The sequence below is a fragment of the Dromaius novaehollandiae genome, chromosome 3 (assembly GCF_036370855.1).
Source record: "Dromaius novaehollandiae isolate bDroNov1 chromosome 3, bDroNov1.hap1, whole genome shotgun sequence".
NCBI lineage: Eukaryota > Metazoa > Chordata > Aves > Casuariiformes > Dromaiidae > Dromaius > Dromaius novaehollandiae.
Window position 1 is genome coordinate 67,939,761 of NC_088100.1, and position 20,023 is coordinate 67,959,783.

The 20,023-nt window shown below is 38.3% G+C and overlaps 1 protein-coding gene across 4 annotated transcripts in view; it reads right to left on the minus strand.

Annotated features, from left to right (window-relative positions):
* Positions 1-19,413, minus strand: part of TULP4 (TUB like protein 4) — a 167,758-nt gene extending 148,345 nt beyond the window's left edge. For 2 of the 4 annotated variants that reach the window (XM_064509097.1, XM_064509094.1), the window contains exon 1: positions 19,338-19,413. The gene's annotated coding sequence lies outside the window, so the exon portion shown is untranslated. Of the gene's footprint in view, positions 1-19,114; positions 19,210-19,230 lie in introns of those variants that run through there. The other 2 variants (XM_064509095.1, XM_064509096.1) reach the window with 2 other exon arrangements.
* Positions 19,414-20,023: the final 610 nt, after the last annotated feature.

Sequence of the window (20,023 nt, forward strand, 5' to 3'; positions counted from 1 at the left end):
TTGGCAAGGTAGCATGTTAATCTTACAGTGTCAGTGGTCCCCTTGAGCTCACAAAGTCTATTAAAACAAATTACATGAAAACATCTTCGGGATTTCAACTCTAAAGCTTAAGAGGATCAGAATATTCCAGTTCCTTTTTAGGTTCAAGAAACATAAGACAGTACACTCCTTCATATTTAATGCTGTCACGACACCTCAATGCTTCATCCAATAACTATGTATCACCCACAGACGACAGATTAACAGGAGGTTACTACAAGAAAACTGTATGGTTTTTTGTTATCTATATTAATCAAACTGCAATGAAATCAATCCTTCAGCATCTGTTTGAAACAGTCATTAGAAAAGGTATTATAAGGAACGTTTCAGCTTTGAACCTTAGTAGATGGATGCATAAAACAAATAAAAAGTTACTTAGACAACGAGGTGAAATATATAGTATTTGATAGGACTGATACAAAGCCTCTGAAATTATGCAACTCAAGGATGTCATTTTAAGAAAATTCTATCCCAATGCAAAAATGGTATATTACTTTTCACTTATTGTTATACAGAGAGCATGGAACAAAGACAAATGATGAACAACCAGAAATTACCACATCAGAATACAAAAAATTACATTCCTAACTATTGAAAGAAATGAAAAACCTAAAATAAATATGGGAAAACCTAGTTACTGGGTGAGTTCTGAAACCTCAAATAATATGCGATACAGATGCTGATTTCAATGAATGGTCCAGTCTACCAACCCTATATAGGGCTGGTGACAAAGCTGATTAAAACTGTGAAAAATGAAAAACTTAAAAAAATTTTTTTAAGTTATCCTTTGCACATAATTCAAAGAAAACTTTGTTTGCCTGAAATCAACCTTTTTTTTTTTTTTTTTAAAGATATATTAGAAAAGGACATTACACTTAAATATCTTGTCTTGCCTATGGCTGTAGACCACTGTAGCAACAGCAGTACTACTGCTACTGTTATCTGTCCATGTGTCTATATGTACTTGAAGGGGCTGTGTAATGCCTGTGCATGGTCAAAGTAGAATGCGGAGAAGCTTCTAGGATTTTCTGGGAGAAGGGTGAGTAATCAACTCATAACATGTTCCAGTATGACATTTCAGTGCATTAATAAAACTGCAAAACAGCAAGAGAACAGCAGGAAATGACATACACCATTCCAAAAATGTTAAATATACTTCTAACAATTATAACATGGACAACAAATGGATAAATGTTCCACTATAATCTTGAAAAAAAAAAGCTCTCAAAGATGATTATTATGCAGGAAATAACAGTATTAAAATTTAACTCATCTGAAAGGTTTGTATTTTGTCACAATTACATTTTCCAAATTTTCCTTAATTGGCCACTACTATAGCAATCGATCTACCATAATCAATGGCAGTAAACATGATTTTACTGATGGATAACCACAAAAAAAAATTAAAACAAATATTCCATCCATTTAAGCCTCTTGCACGTATTAAGTGTGTTTGTTATTGCTACTGGATATCAAATAGGTGGGAGAGAGTATAAACAAGATTCATGGATTTTTTTCATTTAAGGGACAACTACTAATAAAATTATGATATCATCTAATTAAATAATGTCCTTTTAGCTGCTAAACTGCAATTAGCACCTGAAGTACTTTGTGAAATCTTCAACTGATATGAGGAACAAAATATCATATATGGATGTCAAATTAACTAATAGAATAGCCAACAAACACCATGTATCATCTCCTTTTGCATGTCCAATGTTCATTAAAGTATGATAATCTAAAGTGTTCATCTGGAATATTCTACTGTATATGGCAAATTGGTATTTCTCTTGCTTTTTATCACACCCAGTAAAGCAGGTTTTTTTTATAAATTTAATTCACAAAGCAGTCTCATTTGAGCTTTAGTTTGCATTTGTATGCTCACAAAATTTAATTTCAGATGAAGAAATACATCTTACAGAGAGCAATATTAATGGCAAATTAAAACAAGATAATGTCAGATTCTAGACAGATATACTAGAGCAATACTAAAGTGCAGGGATCTGATTATGGGTAGTATCCCTCTGCCAGGCAGTTGCTCTCCCACTGGGATGGAGAGTGCCTACACTGGAATGTTCTACACTAAAACAGTGTTTGCTTCTTATACAGAACTGAAAGATGACAGAGGGTTATTCCCCCTCAATACTTCAATATTTTAATGTATCAAAATTTTTAAGCAGAGCATATCAAGGCACTTACAGTTGGTAACATTCTCCCATGCACTGTTTTCTTTCATTCTTGGGTCAGATGCCCTCCTCGCAATAGCCAAAAGCCAAGTACAAAGCAACAGCTATGGGTTGACAGCCGATGTCCTTCACTGCTGCTTCTCAGAACTGTACTTGAATTGGCAAGGGCTTTAATTGACTAAAAGGAAACTCAAGTCTATCTTCTCTGTGGCCACATGCAATTGCAAAAGACAAATAGGAAGACAACTGAAAGAACCTCAGGAGAATTCTTGAATGATTCCACAGAAATTTTGCAGACTTTACTCAAGAAAGAGGATGAACTCTTTAATACAGCTACTCACTCAGCAAAAATCTGCTATTTTCTCTTCTAAGAAAATCAGGATTGATGCAGGTCATCTGCTGTGTTCCTTTGCTCAACACTTGTTTTATTCACTCTGAAGCAGAGCTACAAATAACTGAAATCGTATCAACTTTCAAAAGAAGCTTATATAATTACATTGGTTTGCTCTACGGAAATGCTATTGAGTTTCTCATAGTAGTGTTTCCAGCACTTAGCTTCCTTCTTCCTACAGAATTATTAGTACTAGAAAAGCTTCATTGTTCTTCAACAACAGAAGAACAACCTTCTCAGAAAACCATTTCTCTGTGTCAGGGCACTAAGACATTTTGCTCTGACAGCAAATAAGGCCTTACCATTATCTTTAACCATAATCTTTCATGGCACCATGACAAAGTGACAGTACCTTGGCCTTAAAAAAAACAAAATAAAACAAAAAAAACAAAAAAAAAACTGTTTTTCCTATTGTAGTACTTTAATTACACTCAAAAGATTCACTTTTCCACATTCTTTCATTATTTTTAAATGAAATGCAGTCTCTCCTTAACACGTGCAAATTATATAACAGTATTTTCAGAAGTATTTTATTTAAATTTGACAGTGAAATCTATTAATAATCCTACATATAGGAACTTCACATATTTCTTTATTACCTCTTCATCTAGTGCATCCATGCAGGCACAAAGCTATAAGGTGAAACAACCAGCTGTTTATGGATATTGACGTTCTTCCTTCCTCTCAAATGATAGAGCTGACACTTGATTCACAGAATTAGTTATCTACATTCAATGCCTTTATAATATCTTATCTTTTAACAAAAACTTTTACGGCAAAAATAGCAGTACTTACAGTATATACAAAGGTAGCATTGCTCCTATAAGCCCTTTCTTGCCACTTACAATGTCTTGAATACACATTACAAAATTTAGCAACCCTGCAAGATGAGCAGGTATGATTCCTGCTTTAAAAGACAAGGAAACTAAAGGCGCAGGCCTCTTACAAGATAAGCAGCTGTTCAGAGCAGCCTATGCTGCAGCAAGATTTCTTAATCTTCACCCCTTTCCAGGCTCCCCGCAAAGCCATTCCCATTTACTTTCCCAGATCCTGCCCTCCTCCCTCTGCTCAAAGTCTGGTGCCTGTCTGAGCCTCACTGGGCAGATTCAGTTTCCTAAAACATCAGAAAATAAACATGCAAAAAAAATGAGTAGTATTCTGTGAGCTTAGGGAGCTGAATCAACTCACTGAAGGGTCAGAGCAGTGTCAGAGCCGAAGCAAAGGAACAGGCAGGAGCCACAAGACTCAGCACAGGAAGACCTATCAGAAACAGCAAGATGTCAGATTGATTCAGTTGCACCAGGGAACTTCCCCATCAGACAGTGCTGGAACATTTCTCTTAATATCAAAGGATGAGATTGCATCCAGGCAAGAAGTCAGAATTTACAATTACTGCCTCCCAGTCCTGTGCTAAGACCATGTCACTCATTCGATTTAGTTCACCTGACGTCGTCCTGTCTATTTTCACCGTGCTTCAAATTTACCTGTTTTGGATTCAAAGGAAAAGCCATAACCAACATTCTGCTTTCTTCCTCTCATACTTAAAAACATCCATCACCACTTGGTGAAATATATCTTATGCCAAAATGCTTCTCCTCCAGTTCACTGCAGAAAGATAGACAGGCTAGGCTGATTAATTCAAAATGATTTACAATAACCAAGTACAGTTAAGATTTCAATCGTCAAGCAAAAAAACTTGATTTAAATGTACAGTTTAATTTTATTTTGCATTTCTACTCATTTTTCAAAAGAGATTCTATCACTAGATAGAAACCTTAAATTGATGTTGATTTGCAAGTAAATATAGCTTTTACCCAAATATGATACTTCTTTTTGCTAACTGGAATGCTATAATACATTCACATTTAAGTAATTACATAATTTAAACACATATTTATTCAGATTTATGATTTTCATATTTGATGTTAATGGCAAATGGCCCTCTCATTTCTTGGACAAGATGTTCTCCAAACTACCATACACATATCATTGATACATGCAGTATGTACATATGTAACACTGGGAGTATACAAGGTACACACTTCGGTGTTATAAAACCTGACCTAGAACAAGAAGTTGGCACTGGCGACTGTCAAATACAACGTCACCACTGTTGTTGGGGATAGCAAAAAAATGTTGCAATATTTTAAGGACTGTGTTTGAGTATTATCTTCTAAACTCACAAACGTGTCAAGTCAGTTTAAAAGGAAACGAAAATTTCATTTAAATACAAATCCAAACTTTACAAAATTTAGATGTTACTAATAAAACTACACTAGATGTTTTATCGATTTGATTAATCATGTTTTGTATTGAAAACTAAAATGATATTTTTAAACAAAGGAAGTCTCATCTTCAGCTAGTGAAGTGAGGTGACTGCTTCTGGTCACAACATCCCTAGTAGAGTGTAGTTGATCTCAACATCACAATTTTTATTACGTTTTGTAAGAGAAAAACACACTTTTTCAGTTTCTAATTTTGAAGAAGAAAAATTGATGTAAACTATACAAAAATAAACATACAATTTTCTGTCTATGCCTAATGAAGAAAAATTTTTGCAAGCTGATCTGCCCCTTCAGCAAACTGAATCCAAATATTTACCCAGCAATTTCCTCCATTTCAGTGATCTGATATGCTTTAAAACTTCAAGGGGGGGGGGAGGGAGCAACACATTTATATTATTAGAAAAGCTATTTAAATTAAATTTGACAAGTCATGATAAAGAGTAAATATACTGTAACAGATTTAGACAAAAAGTGGCAGTTTAAAATAAGTATCTTTCTACAACCATTTTTAACTACCTTGTAAATTCCCTCTACCATGTCACAGCAAAGAGAACTTTTAGCTCTGGTAGTGTCAGAAAACCTCCACCTCCATTAAGGACCCATGCCTGCACTTTCATCACTACGACACAAAAGGTCTTGAAATTCAGTTTAAAAGCTGACAATAAAGGAAGGACTGAGCTAAAAAGTCAAACTACAGCCTGAAGCACCTGACATGCAAGCACACATTCTCTTTTAATGTTTCAGCAGTGGAGCGGTGGTAGCCTCTATCAGGTATGGGGAAAGAAGAAAAACTGTCACAGCTAGGCTTTGATACAATTTGTCTGCTAAAGCCCTTTAGATATACTATGTTTTTATTTCTTTATAACTTCAAGAAAGGTCAGTTTTTGTTTTTTGTTTTTTTACCTTGAAACTCAACCTACATGAAGTTTCAGATGGATGCATATGGCATGAGCTATACATGCCGAAATACTGATTTCAGCACAGCCTCTCTACTATGAACCTGACATGCATGTATGTATATATATATACACACATACACACAAAAATTTTAATCAAAGCAATCTACTTGCACAAAAACCAAAAAAAACCCAGTTATTTATCAAACTTTGCAATGTCATACTGTAGCAGTAAGGGCCAACCTTTACAAGTTGGCTCCAACCTGACCAGTGATTAATTTGCTCCCTTCCAGCTGAGAGACACCAGATCACTACAAACACTACCCCAGTGATACAGCTAATATGACAGAGTTAGAAGGAACCCCTGTAAGAGGAGAGCAGAGACAAAAGAAGTTTCCTTCTGGGACAATGAGGTCAGTCAAGAACACACTGAGAACAGGCAGGCCCTTGTTGTAGGCTCATGGGGGAAAGGGAGCACTAGATTAACGTGCAAGACTTATGCAGTTTTATTTTCAAGATATGATACTAAAGCTTTCAGGCAAAAGGCCTAAACCAGAATTCAGACATGGTATCAGTTTCCCAGGCTGAGTAAACAGGGCAACAGCCTATACATAAATACTACAGTGTCACCTGCATCTAATTTAAAGGATGTTTAATTAATTTGCTTAGTGAGGATACTGGTGGGAAAAGACGACTCTAACTTTCATTCTAGCAACAGCACTTGTAAAACACTGTTACATGCACAAAAGAGTTAAAAATAAATCAAAGTTATTGAAGCCATTTTTATTAGCATTCCAATGAAATGTTAAATCATTTGACATGAGAAATGGCATGTTCATAAAATCCACTAAGCAAGATAATCCTGTCTCAATAAATCAGACACTTTGTTTTTCTAATAACATACTCTCTTCTCCCAATATGAACTCAAAGTACAATGAGTAATCAAGCAAAACAGAGATTAAATACTGATGGAAAAAATTAAGATGGCAGTCATTCCTTTAATATTATTCCTGTAAAGACCCAACTGATAAAAGTATACAATAGATATTTGTTAAAAAAAAAAAAAAAATGCAAACTCCTGGGAGGAGAGAGTGTGTTGTCTTCATGCTGGATTCTTTCCAGACACATTTTTGGCTATTACTGTAATCATATACCATGACTGGGGTCAGGAGGATGGGACAGGTTGGACAAAAATACCTCTTCGTCAATCAATATGCCTGCACCAACCCCAAAACTGTCTATATAACCAGTATCTTTGTGTATTTAATTTTTGTTTCTGCACAACAAAACATTTACACACATAAACAAACAGTCATGGAAAGCAGGAAACGGTCTTCACAACGGATCAATGCCAAGATTCAGCAAAGTACGTCTTAAAATGCTCAAGCTATAAGCACACTAAGATACTTTGCTGATTCTAGGCATAACCACCAAGATAAGAGCCAGGCTATTTGACTGAAGGAAGTTATGAAATCAATTTCTATTATACTAAGGATATAACCAACTACTGACAATAAACATTTTTTCTATTGGAAGGAAAGCTGCTCTGTTTTAGCATTTTCAAGTTTTCCACATCATTTTAAGAAAAAGGCACTTGTCCCAAGGCAGATTTATACTTATCACCAGCATGAGGGAATATCTTGTTTATAATTAGACTCATCAGTAAAGGATTTTAGAATTCAGAGGACAAAATCAAACACAGACTAAACAAATTACTCCAGGAACATCTAAGCTTTTGCTGAGTTTGTTTGTAAATATCAGAAAACATATGCACAAGATACTCCATATGAATGAATGCTAGGGCACGTAAGAAATAACTCTCACAATCTGAGGTACCATAATGTTTCTTAAAGCCTTTGATCCTTCAAACACTAGAGAGCGTGGAACCTGTCTGTATTGAGTCTGAAAACCTCAATACAAGAAAAGGTATTCTGGCTTTCAGATCAGTGACTATAAACATTTCTTTTTGTCTTAACAGTGTTTTATCTAAATCAACATTACAGTTCTGTGTCTGAAATGTTCCTAATTTTCTAAAAAGCTGAACAAAAGGTGTTCTGCTATAAGTTCATGGAAGCGTACTGCAAAATGCACTACATATCCTAATGCTGCCAAACAAACCGTGCACTTCTGCAAGTGTTACTTGGTATGGAAGTATGCATCTCCTGCAACTTCTTCCTCCCTATTATCACTTATCCATTCTTTAAAACAGCTTTGAAATACCTTGCAAGAAAAGCTCAAACCAAAGGCTACTGTGTGCAGTGGTACAGGCCACCTGACAAACATCAGAGTGCATGCAGACTGCACAAGCCTTAAGAGTCTCACTTAGGAGAACAACGCACGGTATCAACAGCATAGCCACAAGGGCGTGTCCTGAAGGGAAATCTCAACAACACAGGAAAAAAAGGCAGGAAATACAACAGTAGTATCATTGTTTGACAAATTTAAATCCCTGAGAGACCCCTGAATTTGCTCAGCTACTCAGAGAAGGCAAACAAACTTCTACAGACACAGAATAAGCCTTTCCAAAAACAGAATGGAAAAAGACAGGTAAACGAGACCTTGCAAAGAGAGCTGGCAAGCAATTCAAGGTGAGACACCCAGGAAGCCTTGCACCACAACTTGGGAAGTCTAATAAGGAAAATTATCTTGAAAGAATGGCATTCTCTCCCCCCTTTTCTCGATAACCATCTGTACCAAAGCACTGACAGGCATCAACATGAGAAATAAGGACCTTCTTGCTTTTTCTTACTCCTCTCTGTTCTGTGACCTAGGGAATTTTATCTTTGCCTTTTTGTCCTGAAGTACACTTCTTTTTGCAAGGTATCTGACTCCATGCAGGAAAAAAACAGACCAATCAACAGTCATCTACGTGAAGGAACCATCTTCATACCTGTATCATGAATTTATGTCTAATGACAATAGAAAATCTCATAACTACTTTCTCTGGGAAAAGCACTGCTATAGCTCAACCAAAGTGCTGAACTTCTTCACATAAAATGCAAAGACAGTGCTGTGCAAAAGTTTACATGACCCTAATGCTTAATTCTGGTCTTAACAAATCTATGACATGAATAAATTATATTCTGCATACCACATACTATGCTGTTCAAACATAAACTCAAGGAATATTAGCTAAGTAAATAAGTATTAGACAAAGTTGTTACAGGAACTGGGATTCTGCCTGCCAGAAACACTCCCAAGCAGGTAGGATGAAACCTTTCAATGAAAGGGCATTCATGCCTTATTCATGTTGTTTCAATAAACAGACATTTCTAAAGGATTGTGAAAGTGAAATCCTCTACATCTTTACTCAAAAACCCATGACAAAAAGGCATCTCTTTGGATAAAGCTGAATAGTCTATAGACACATTTACTACACAGGAGGGATAGAAATGTACTAAGACTGTCCAATCAACCTTTCCATCTCATATACACCCTTGCCAATAAATGATCGATACAAACTTATCATTGCTATCTCTCCAAACTCTCAACATACCACATATTAATTCACCAATACTCTGAACCCTTTGCTTCATTCATTATCTGCTACAAACAGATGGAGGAGTCTTCCATCTGCATCAGTGCTTTAGCAGATATGCCCAATTATATGACCTACACAGGCACATTATCCAGGCATGCACCTATTTACCAATCTTATTATTTCAAGTTATCATTACTCCAGCATCATTGCTGTCTGGTGGTTTACAGACACATAAGAGACCCCCTAACAGCTCACAATCTCAAGAATCAACTTGAGACCAAGGAAACAAGGGGTCACTTAACAGCATTTATGACTTTCTGTCCCCTCCACTTTTCTGCACATTTTTGTTTTAACCTTTACCTAACCCACTCATCTTCAGTTAAGTGTATGTTTGAATCATTTCCAGCTGCGTGACAATTTTTGTTTAATGTTACACTGAACTTTCAAACTTTTATTCAATGGCCTCGAAGTGCTCTATTAGCCTCAGCGCTCAAAGAGGAAGTAAGAAGAGAACATTATTCCCATTATACTGCTGAGTAAAAGACAGTTAAAGCATCTTGAGGCAATACAGAAGCTTGTGATAGAACTGGGAGAAAAGTATAGGAGTTCCGACTCCCAGACTGCTGCTGTAATCATCAACTAATGCTCAACAAAAATAAATCGCAGCTGCAACTGTTTATTCACATTAACACAAGTTCATTCAAAAAAAAAAAACAATGAAATTTCATCAGAATACTAATCTACATGGGACTGCAGTTGCTTTTTAATGTTTTATCTAGATAACCTCCTACAGCCTGCTCCACCTTCCCAATCACAAGACACCATTACAGTAAACACCAAACAAGCAGAGGCAGCACTTAGAACGCACACCAGGAATTACTGAAATACCTGAGGCGATCTTGCAGATAAAGTGGGGCTTCTCCTACCTCAAGTATTCTGAAATCTGATGCAGAGGACTCATGCATTTATCTGTTTAGGAAGGATTGAATGAGACCCCAAAATTCATTAGCGTTTCTCAAATGAAGGTAAAACCCAAGGCCACTAAAGTTAAGTGAAAACATGACAGAATCCTTTTTCAAAATCAGATCTTGCTGTACAGCCAAGCATGCGTGCAATTATTTTCAAGTTGGGACAATTTTCAAGCTAGATTTCTAGACCAACTACATAATGAAGTGCTTTAGAACAAAAACCCAAGATTTCTTTCCTGGCTACGCTTGCTATAAAGTTATAGAGGAAATAAGGAAACAATAATAAAATACAGTCTTGCCTAGTTATGCAGCAGAATTGGAAAATTCTAAATTTCAATAAAGGCAAGGAAAATAACGATGTCAGCATCCAGGAAGTAGTGTCAAAACTCCTAACTAGAAGAGATGGAAATAAATTGCTGTAATCATTGCAAAAAAATCTCACCATATAGCTTCTCTGAGTTTGTGAGCTTGATTATACACTCTTCACTACGTTCTCTAGTGCTCTCCATTCAACCTGCATCATCTCAAGTCTATTCTTATCAATAGTGTTACCACCCCACGCATTGAAAAATGCATTCAAAAATGTCATTTGGGGCAGTCAATATAGAGACAGAACTGATCACTATCAGCATTTAAAGATATTTTCAAGTCATGCCTCCATGCTAGTCTTGCCAGTGAAAAAACTGTTAAACCCTTTAAGACATTCCAAGGGAGAAAAGCTATTCCAAGAGCCTGGTTAGGTCAGGCTCAGAAAGCTATGAAATCTTAAGTCTACTTACCAACTAATTGAAGCAGAAGTGAACGTAAGTGTAACAAACAGACAGTTCCACATCAGTATGGACACTCAGTCATCATGCAATATCTGCCAAAACCATGACAACACAGCTGGAGAAGAAACAAGATGGTCCAAATCCTCACAACACATCTATCCCATCATATCTTTCTTACCTTCTTACCTTTCTTAACCAAAAATGGATAACTGGTAGCAGATCTACTCCTGGAGACACACTATCAAACTGAGGCAATCATTTCCCATGCAAATTTCACATGAGTGTTTTAGAAGAGGTTTTATTCTCTGTCCAACTTAAAAGAAAATGTTGGTCATTCCCACTAATAAAGATTCTAATTTTTCCCTCTCATCCTTGGACAACAAGGAAGAACACAAATTCAAATCCAAAACAAGGAACAAAGCTCTCCCAGTACTTCCAGAGTTTCAGTAAGCAATGCTATTTTAAAACCAGACAAGAGCTTGTTCTGTCACCACAGCTCTAAACAATTAAATCACAAATACTTTCTCTCCAAACAAGCTAGAAGTTTCCTCACACCAGAGGTATTTAAAAGAGATTACAAAGGGGAAAGTGGAAGACTGAATTAAGTATAGTATCCAACCTTTGGAATAACTTCTCCATGACAGTGACAAAAGAATCTTCATTTTTGCATCCTATGAGAACAGGACATCATCTTTTAGGAAATCTTTAAGCCATTATTGGTCACTTTCAGCCCAGAACAGGCAGTAGTAGTATTCCAGCCACCTGCTCTCTATATAACAATTCCAAAACGCAATGAGTACTGAAAACAAAACTGTTCTTATGAAAACTTCCCATATAATCCTCTCCTCACCTCCCACGCTACAACATTATTCTCAAACCATTGATCTATTATTTAATTCCTTTGAAGAAACAGTAGTTTCCATGCCAATTTCCTTATTAATACAAAGATGTATTTAAACAAGCTTATGAAAATATCAGGGAGGAACTAATATTGCATAGGCATATGCCTAGCAGTAATACTGAGCTCAAATTATGTTGTTTTATACAATATATTTTCCTGAATCTTACTCTATGTCCAGTGAACAGACTCTAAAACTTGAAAATTCTCTTTTTAATATTGGGAAATAATGTGCGAAATATTACAGTATTCTGGATTTAATACATGTTCCACAGAGATATTCTATTGGTATAAAGACAGAGAAGAGCATTTCCTCTGCAAACGGGTTGGCAGAATTTGGAAGGCATTTACCTCTGGAAGGCCTGCAACTCGGAGGAAGAAGACTGAGTCACTTAATTCCATAATTCAGATTTGCTCCTAATAGAACCCTGTTGCTGCACAGAAACTTTTGTTATGAGAAACACACTAATGCTTGTTCGTGGCAGCCTATTACAATCCATAATAGGACTTACTACAGGTATCTTCTGAAGAACCATGCCCCTTCCCCCATCCCTCTAATCTTTCTTTTTTCCATCTTCATCTCCTCTTGGGAAAAATTGCAAGTGATTCCAAATCCCACACCTGTAAAATGAGCTGGTTTAATTTTATCCCTTGATCATTTATCTAAGATAGCAGATTTCCACTGCATAGCTTTCCATGCCATTATAACATTCAAATGCATGTATTTAAATCTCTCTCCTAGAATTCAACCACTTTTACTGCTTTATCTAACTCATTTTGTAAAGTGTTACTGGATGATGAGAGCCAGATCCCCGTTTTCTATTCTTTTCTGCCAAGAAGTAAAGGACCAAACACTGCCATAAAGGATCTTTTGCCTCATGCACCAGAGAAAACATCCTTAAAGATCTGCTACCAAACCCTAAAATTTAAGAGGAAGAAGGAGGAAGCTCAGTCAGGGATCATCCCTGATCATCCCATCACCCATCAAACTAGGATGGTCCTCAGCATCCTCCACAGCAATCCAAGACTGGAAAGGCAAATCAAACCTGTTTGGTTCATATATATTATTTCTTACAGATGTAGTGAAAGTTGGATCAATTAATGAATATAGGAGAGTGCCATTTCATTATATACTATTTCCAAATTATTCTGGAATGTCTTAGAATGTTTTTGGATGATCCCATGATAAAGATAGGTATAATACCTGCCCTCTGCTACTGCAGAAATTGCACATTCAAAGTCTGAATCAAAACTTTCTTCATTCTTAGAGACATTCAAACTTGGCCATTACTTTTCAAAAGCAAGCTTTTTACGCTTGTAGTGTTTCTACAGATACAATTTATATACAGACACGAACTCTGTTGTCTTTAAAAAGAAAGATCCATATCTAAAAGCAAAACTGGCTATAAGTAGTTTTCAGGTTCCATTTCAAGAGAAATCCAAAATGTAAGATAGACAGATATGGCACACAAATCAGACTTTTTATAAAGTGAGAAGACAGAGCTCTTTATATATATTTCTCTGTAAATAAGAAAGTCCACACACAAGTTCTGATACTTCGTTTTTACATATCGAGCAGTTAACTTCACCCATACAGGTTTGACATAAAATTTTACAAATTAAAAATAAGACTGTTACACTATGCGAAATGCAAGGCATGGTAGAGTAATAACTTTTAAGTTGCCAACAGCCTATCTAAAAAGTGAGCACTTGCACTTCTCTCATTCTTGCACCTTGGACAGTGCGGATGCTAAAGATCTCAAGGGTTCAAAACCAGATTGCATAAATTCACTATAAGTATTAAATACCAAATGATTAAATACCAAAACATCTGCTCATAGACCCCTAAACTGCAATCTGCTGGAAGCTAGCTGGGTATCTGGAGGAAGTATCACTGTCTCTTGCCCTATTATACTCTTTCCCAGGCATCTGCTACTGTCCACTGTTAAAATCAAGATACAGATGTCAAAATACCTCTGGTCTGGCCTGATACATCACCCTTAGGTCCATATTTTTATGAATGGAAAAAAGGACAGTGAAATACCTAAAGCGGGTTCAACACCTACACTGTTCGATTGCCTCATTTCCAAACGTTATGTCGGGCACTTGTATGGCAGCCAAGATATTTATACAGTAACAGTTCTTAATATACTTGTATCACTCATGAGAGCTAGGGAAGACACCAGAAATATATAACTTTTCCTATTTCTCCCTTAGCTGAACACACTCCCCCTTTCAAGTTTTATTTAGTGCTTAAAAATAGCTTTATGAAATTTCTGATATTTCCATACAACATTAACTTTTATCCATAGCCTGTAATACTTTCAAGAGATGATTTGTGCAAGTCAGTCTCTCTTTTGTGTGCGTATTTTACTCGGATTTTAAACACACAGAGCTTTGGGGATGTCTTTTTTTAATTATTTACAACTGAAAGGATTTCCTAGAAGTTATTCTGCCATGCCATTAGAATAGGGACATCTGTTCTTTATCAAGTACAAGCAGTAATAACATTAGTAACAATACTTAGGTGCTCAATTTATCAGAGCCCCACTGTACAAGATGCTGCTCAAAGACAGAATAAAAATGAGAGCTCTTCCTCTCAGTTTTAAAGTTTCGTTATCCATGGTCTTTCTCCAACTGAAAAGCCTCCTGTAGACTACAACCCATCAGAATCTCAGCAGGTAGCCAACCTTTGTTTTCCGTAACAACTTTATTTGCTAATTAGCTTCAAAACCACTGCTCCTCTATAGTATTCTTAACATACATGCAGAAAGCTCCCTTTTCTTTCATATTGTGTCCAAAATTTATGACTCCTTTCTATGTTTTTCTTCTGCTTAAATGCAGCCAGGTATCATTGATACAATATCACTGCTAGAGTATTTGTAGTAATTTTCTTTAAATGGCCATGCAAATAGATAAGGTTTTGACCTCCCTCCAAATTTTACTTTGCAATTATTCAAACTAATAAAAAGAGAGATACTTGAAGATTTTACTCAGAAATACGCTTAGCAGACGAGATATTCACTTCAGCAAATATTTAATGAGAACAATGTCTTCAAAGGAGAGAAATCTATTCCACTACACATACAAAGCAAAGGAAGAACTGACAGGATGGACGGATGCTAGTACCAAGAAGTGCTAAATCTCTTATATTCTAATGGGAGAGCTAATCCTCAAATACATATTTTGCAAAGACTACTTTAAATTAGACAAGGACATTGGAGAGAATTTGAACTCAGGATACTAGTCAGGATATTAGGAAACTGTATGACTCCTGGCTGGATCTGCTAGCTCTGAAGCTATGCAGAAAGCAGCAATCACAAAGGAAACAGGAACTCCACAGTATACAAACAGCCCAGTTTTCCAGTGGGAGATTCTCCAGACCAGCTTTGATATATTATAGCTATCAAGGATTTGATGTCCAGCTGAGGAATACAAAGGTCTCTCATGAATATAACCACAAAGCAAAAACCATTATCAGAGACCATTTAAAAGATATTAAAGTTTTAAGTACTGTAAAAGAATGTAAACAAAGGCATTAGTTAAAAAAAAATTAGTTAAAAAAACAACACAAAATAGAAATAATGGATCAAATATATAAACATGGATCAAAGTAAGAGTCACACACAAGAGTAGGGATGTTGGGTCATGAACACAGAATTAGGCAGAAATACATAATATATTTGCATTTCCCCCTGGACCTCAATATTGACATTAGATCTGTGCAAAAAAAAATCTAAATCCACACAGATCTACCTGGAGTCTAGAGCCTACTCTGCCTACAAGCAGACCTGTTTTTTCCATGGAATCAACTGAAATCACAGACTACACCTTTAAGACCACGGGCAAGCATTTCACTACAGTATATGCCTTAGTCCCCTTTAGTAAATAGTTTACAACTTAAGTTATATGAGCTCATGTCTGGAAAGTGTCATACACAATGAGTTCCTACACAAATTACATAAAAACCCTTCCATTATCAAAACTTCTGTGTATTTCCTCACCTGTACTTTATGCCTAAATGACAATGCTTTAATGTATTCACTTGAATTAAAAACAAAATAAATAGTTTTCTGTCCTATTTTGGAAAATACCAACCCAGTACAGAGGTTCTCAAGTCCTAAATTAAACTATCTATTAAAATGCACCAATAATATAAATAGTGATAATCATCTGAACACCAGAATTGACATACGTAGTTGCAAAACAGCCATTTAAGAGTGTGCACATCACATCTCTGGTATCAGAAGTTTGTTCTGCTATCATATGGATTACAAAAATGGGACATTTAAGGAGAAGAAATAGTTCTAGTCAAAAAGTGAAATGCAAGATTCCAAATTACTAGCTCTGATGAGCTCTGCAACATGGACAGTGGAAGTGAATGAAACCAAGGAGATACAAGGACACCTGGCCACACAAGTAATTCATTCACAGTCCCTTTTTTTCCTCCTCCGAATAAACATCAAGAGACATCTGTACAAACTCTCTTAGCAGCCAAGCTCCTTGGTAATTGAACTGGAGGGCATGCACCACTGTTACTTCAATCACCTTAACAGAGGCCTGTCCTGAAACATTCTCTAACTCATCAATGAATTGGGTTAAGTCTTCAGCAGGGTCCATTCTGCCACTAAGCAGAGATGTCTGTTCAACCTAATAAAGCTCAAGCTTAGCTTCCAACCTGACTATGGAAGGTACAACATGAAATGACTTCACACATCATTAAACAAAGCAAAATTTTTGTAATACAAGCCTGTAGTTTGTGTTTTTATCATAAGAATGAAAGTCAAACATCTGATTTTATTGTTAGGCCCTTTTACAGAGTTTCTTATGTTGATCACAGGCAGATGATGACCAAATAATTACATAAAACAGGTTTTATGCATCTTAGAAGAATTATAACTCCTTTAGAGGACAGTTATAAACAAAACTAGTTTGACTTGAAAGTTCAGCTGAATCAGTCATTATTTCGTGATAAAAATATGATTCAGTGGGCTAATGGGAGTTACATTGCAACAATTTTCTTGATGTAAGCTTACGAGCAAACCATTCAAACATCTATTCATTAACTTAGTGGAAAAAAAATGAATACTTTAGATTGTCCATGTGTTCAGTAGAGTTCACAAAATTAGATTTTGGGGGAGGGGGGAGGTTGGTTGGTTGAATAGTTACATATTTTTTAAGGGTTTTACAACAAACACCAATTGACTACATAAGAATAAATTCCACAATCTGTTGCTAGAAGCAGCAAGAAGTACTGTATAAAAAAATCTTTCCCTGAAAGTCATTCACAACAGTTATAGCTATCAGCTTTCTAAGCTGTTTTCAATCTTCTAAATATCTGTCTATCTATACACATCAACTTACTACCTCCTTTCAGCCCAAAAACTGATAATGGCCTCCTAATTAAGATTCCATCCAGGGAGGAAATATGCAATCTTTTTTTAAAGCAGTTCTGCTTTGCTTGACATTCATATTGCCTATGAAAAATGAGGCCCACTCCTGCAAACTTTCCTTGTAAGAGCAATTCAGTTAACTTCATGCCAGGAGCTCCTATTTCTTGAATGAGGACCGCAGGATCAAGTTGATTGCTAGCATTGCCAGGGAACACCATGATTTTACTATTACAGGAAAATTTGTGATGGTATTACTAGAATAGTCTTACCAGAAATCTTGATGTAATAAGAAGTCTGTTCCATTAATACATCTCTTCTTTTCATGAACATTAACTCTTTAAGTTTAAATACAGTTAGATGCTAGGGACTTAAGGTTCATATTCATACAATCATCTTTACAGATGTCAATATCGTATTACAGTAGAGTACTTGCTATTTTGAGGTTATATGCTGAGTGTCATTAAACAGATATTTAAAAGTTTTAAGTCTCAGATTTCACAACCAATTTGTAAAGACAGCCATTAAGAAACAATTTTATTATTTACAGCTCCCATATATGTGAAAAGCTCCATTGTACACACCTCTTACCTAACCTATTTAAAAACACAGTATGTTGCTCACGAATCAGTAATCCTTGCACAGGCAGTTTTCACCCTGGCAAAATGGAACTGCCTACAGGAATGATATGACTGCAATTATATTTTTAAAGAAGCACAGAAAGATTTTTTCTATTCAGAGGCTTTCGTCTATTTATCTTTTTTGAAAACATATGAATCTAAGTCATGGAAGAAAAAAATGCTCTTAAGTACTAAAACATCACATCTAACTTTGGAAGTCCCTTGACCTCAAATTGCTGGAGGCCTGGCTGGCTTCCCAAAGCTTCACTACATGCTCACCCTGTTGTTATACTGTTTCCTAGGCATCTGCTATTTGGCACTTTCAGAAACTGGATTTGGAGCTAGATGGACCTTCATTCTGACCCCCAAAAGCTGCCTCCATTGTATGTTTTAATGTCTAATTCAAAATTAAGTACTGAACTGGTAAATGATTTCTGCACTTTTTAGCCAACCTTTAGCAAGCCAGGGTGCTCAAACATGTACCCACGCGGACACTTACGGAGACATATGATGTCAGGACACCACAAAAGAATGTAAAGGAGGTACGTTCGCCGGGCAAATTTTACAATACCACTGGGTAAATTCCCTAACCGTCTTCCCTCCCCTCTCCAGAGAAAAGAGGAGGAGAGCGGGCAAAAAAGTAAAAGAAAATTAGCAGCGACACAGGCAGTGCGCGGAGGGTCACAAGTGATGCAGGGGGCAGCCCGGCACTCCCGCACTCGCCGGAGCCCAACGGCCGCCGCCCGCCGGACGGCGGCAGCAGCAGCCGCCGGAGGAAGAGGAACGTCCCCATCCCACCACCCGGATTTCGGTGAATCCCGAACTACAGGTATCGAGGAAAAAACAGGTTTTCTAGGCAGTGGCCTGTCCTTTAGTTTTTGAGCTGGGGGAGGCAGGGAAGAGAGGGGCTGTGCCTCCCTACCCAGGTCGCTGTGAGCGAGGCACGCCGGAGCGACGGCTAAATAAAGGCTGTATATACATTCAGAAGGTCTTCAGTAACCATAGCGCAAAATGGACTTCTTTCCCGACGCCCCCAGCCGCCTCCCCGGCGGCTGGCGCTCTCTCCCTCACACACACACACACACACACACACACACAGCTGCCCCATCGGAACAAAAGAAAAATAGCCCCGCAGCCGCCACCGCGGCCCCGCGCGGCGCCCCGCCCGCCCACGGCCGCGGCCCCCTCACCTGCGGCCCACCCCCGCCGCACCGTGCTCCGGCGCCGAGCCGGGCACAAGGGGAAGGGGGCACCCTCCACCCGCCGCCGCTGCCCCGCGCCGCGCGTCGCCCCGCCCCGCACTCACCTCGGCGCGGCGGGCAGCGGCCACTCGCCGTCCCCGGGCTGCCTCCCCCCGGCCCGCCCGGCTCCGCGCGCCTCTCCCTCCCCCGCCCGCCCGGCTCCGGCTCTCACCGCTACCGGAGCGGCGGCTGCCGCTGCTGGGCCCGACTCCCCCGCCACGTGACCCCGCCACGTGACCACCACACTTCCCCGGGCCCGGCCCCGCCCCCGCCCCCGCCGCCACCTCCCCCGCAGCCGCCGGGGCCGCGCCGGGGCGTCGCTGCCCCCCGAGCGCGTTTCCGCGCAGCGCTGCGCGGCCCCCGGCTCTCACTGCAGGCCACAGCCCGTTTGGAGGGCCCGGGCAGCAGCGGGCCAGCCTAACGTTTTCAGCGCAGCCTGGTAACAGCTCATCTCATCAGGCGACGCGGCAGTGGAGGACTCCCGAGGCAGCTGCCCTGTCGTGCCCGCATCCCTCGTGCCAAGCCCGCTACTTTTTCTCTGAGAAATCACGATACACACTTTGGAAAGCCGGTGCTACATGTCATATTGGGCGTTATTTGATACCAAAGCACTTACAGCTCACTTTTCTCTGCTACCTTCCGGGCTAAAACAGAGGGAAGGAAAAAAGCTGATGCCCAGAGCTGGACACTGACAAGCCAAATAATGCACCTCACAGTGCTTCTAGTAAAATCCAAGGGCACTGTAGGCCTAGATTTTGAAGTAAACCAAAAGCCACAGTGACTGAGAAGTAACCACACTGACTAGCGAGCAGGATAGCAACCCATGCTAAAGGCAACTTCTGCTCCCAGAAAATAAAG